The sequence below is a fragment of the Rhagoletis pomonella genome, unplaced genomic scaffold, assembly GCF_013731165.1.
Source record: "Rhagoletis pomonella isolate Grant_MI unplaced genomic scaffold, Rhpom_1.0 Rhpom_scaffold_00007, whole genome shotgun sequence".
NCBI classification, from domain to species: domain Eukaryota; kingdom Metazoa; phylum Arthropoda; class Insecta; order Diptera; family Tephritidae; genus Rhagoletis; species Rhagoletis pomonella.
Window position 1 is genome coordinate 51,138,724 of NW_023458561.1, and position 3,106 is coordinate 51,141,829.

Below are 3,106 nucleotides of genomic sequence, written 5' to 3' on the forward strand. Positions count from 1 at the left end.
ACAAAACTTTGAATAATGATATCAATTTTAGTGTTTTCATAATAATACAACTATTCGGTAGTACGAAAGTTATTTATGCAGGCTGTCGTTACGCTGAATATAGCGTTGTAAGGGGTTTTCTGGTATGAGGAATCCATTTCTGCACTTATCTTTTTCTTAAAACTTCCACCAAAGGACGCAACAGTAAACAATTTTTACATTTTCTTCGAGCCTTATTTTCGCAATTTGTAAAACTCCAAATTGAATCATGGTTTCTTCGGAATTGACCCGCCCTAATGCCCGTACTTATGCCTGCGGGGATAGCTAAACCAGTAAAATTCATCAGCTGGAATTCATGCGAGAGGTTTCGACATCGACAACGGAACTTAAAGACACCGTTCGATTTTTTCTCGTTGCCCATCAAAAGCAAAAACAAAATACACGAAAACTTTGGGGCGAATTGAGATTTGAGATACAAAATACATGTGGTGGTTGTTTTTGTATTCTTGATACCACCTTGTATAAATTCGCCTTGGTACATCTCTTATATGTATATATATGTATGTAACAATATATGTTTATGTTAGTTTAAGAATCTACAAAGATGACGTTTCTAGTTCTATCAGTAAAAGCTTTAAGTTCTTAATACTGTTAGACAAAAGTTGCTTGCTAGTTGTTTAACTGTTAAGAGAGTGCTGCCACTGTTAAGTAGGGAGCTTTAAAGTTGTTAAAAATTCAATATTATCCTATAGTGAAACGAAAAACTACTGAATAAATATAATAGTACATTAACCGACTAGTTCATTTACTGGAATTGTAAAATTTCGAGACTGACCATTGCTGGCGATGTGCGTTTTTGAAGTGCCAGAGCACAAAAACCAAAATGCAATTAAGCGGTCGTATGTCGGTCGCTGAGTAACGACCACTTCCGGTACTGAGATTGTACTTCATAAGTTGTACACATTAAGAAATAAGGTTGACAAAACAAACAAGTAAATTTAGATCAAATTGGGACAAGAGTTCCTAAGGTCTCTGATTACGAATTTTACTGTGTATAAATTCTATATAGATTCGAAATAATTGAGAATTTTAAGGCAAACAGTTGTTTTAAAGGTTTGATAATTTTTTTATTACCAAAATGCTCGAAAACTCTTCGAATGATTTTGTTCTTTTTGTCTTTTGTAAAAAATTCAAAAAAAATATATGGGAGTATTATTGAGCAGAAATGATTTTCCATACAAAATCACTATCGATCGCAATGGTTTTATTTCTTAACCCTTCGTCAGGCGCAATATGGTGACTGTCAACTTTGGGCGCAGTTCTACTCTGGGACATTAAATAATAGCTACTCTTAGATGAATACTAAAATTTAAAAAAGTAATGTACAGTTATTTCTAAAAATACTTACTTTAATACATGTGACGAGTTTGGGCGCAATGAGCTTCTTAGATCAAACTCTCGTTGTTTGGGTAAAAAAAATTGAATGGTTTTGCTGTGTGGAGCACTTCAAAACAGGAAGTTACTGAGCGTAAGCGAAGTTAATGGTATAAAACCGCGCGACAAGATAAAAAAATGTATTGGATGTGTCTCTCGAAGGGTTAAGTATATGTAGGAGGGTTGCCACCTGTTTAAAAATTTAAATTAAATATATGCAATGGGTTAATAAATTTAATTCAATCAAAATTGTTTTGAAGAAACTAACTACATGTAGGATAGTTGCCACCTGATTTAAAAATCAATTCAACTTGATTTAATGGAATTAGGAACAGTCAAAATCGGACCACTATAACTTATAGCTCCCATACAACTGACTGAATTACAACAAGTTTACCTGCGTGCTTTGGCTTGAGCAAATTTTTCGATGACTTCGGACAAGCCAATCTGCGTTGATGAACTGCAATTTCGAATAACTTCGCTCCCTGCTGACAAGTCACTGGCAAAGTTAGAAAAATCCTGAGAGAAACAAAAACATTAGGGAACACAATAATTTCCAATAGCCGTTTCATCGCTGCAGATTTAATATATCGTAATTGTTTGAACTCTTCATGAAGCTTCAATCCATTTATGTCCGATTTCTCTTCAGTTGTGAGAGGGGCGCTCAACTTTCGACATTTTGACAACATTTAGGACCCCGACTCGATCTCCTTTGTTTTGTAAATAACTGATATTTATGATGTTGTTTTCAAGAATTTCGAGTAGAAGATTAGTCACTCTCCTCCAGTCGATGAAGAAAATTCACATTCGAATATTTATGCAATAAAAAAATTAAACGCCATACCTGAATTTTGCGCCCGCCTCAATTTGGGGCCCAGGGAAACCGTCTCGTCCTAAAGCCAGCCTTGCGCTTAACTACTTTTTTATTTTTTATTCTGTATTGTATTTTATTGTTGTAAACTGAATAAGAAATATAACCACATAACCAGAAAACCTGATAACCAGGCAAGCGTGAACAACTGCATTGACTTTAAATAAGCTCGATTGATGCAGAAGTTGGATGAGTCCGTTATGTTAAAAAAAAAAATGGAAAACGCGTAAATATGTATGAACTCTAGGGTATATATTAAAATATGCACTATGGGCGCTGAGCAGTTGGGAAAATTTCTTATTGTAATTAAAAAATATTAATCAGAGCATAGAATTCATTTTTAATTTACAACTTGTAGCAATGGTTTTTTTTATGAAGTACTTCCGTTGCTGACAACATTGATTCGGTGGACGCTAAAAAAATGGAACTCAATAAGTGATCTTCAATAGAACCAGTAGTTTCTGTGCTATTAGTTAGTTAGATTATATATAGCTGTGATTTTCAAGTTATGGTAAAGGTAAAACCAAAAAAGCGAAGTTATCAATACATTGAAATGTTAAATCATAATCTCAAGTGTATATGTCGTCTGCTAGTCACATTTAATCGATTCAAGTGCCAGAAAAAAAAAGCGAATAAAAACAACATATACTTTATAAATTTTGAGGGATTTGGCCGACTTCATTTGCCTAGAGGAAGCTGTGTGCATTGCAAGACTGGTGCGATCCGCTGAGTGTAGAAAACAAAAACGAAATACGGAGTACAAAGTGATTTGGTATTGAGCTCGTGTTAGGTGCGATAAAATGAGAGAAGAAAAAATTATAA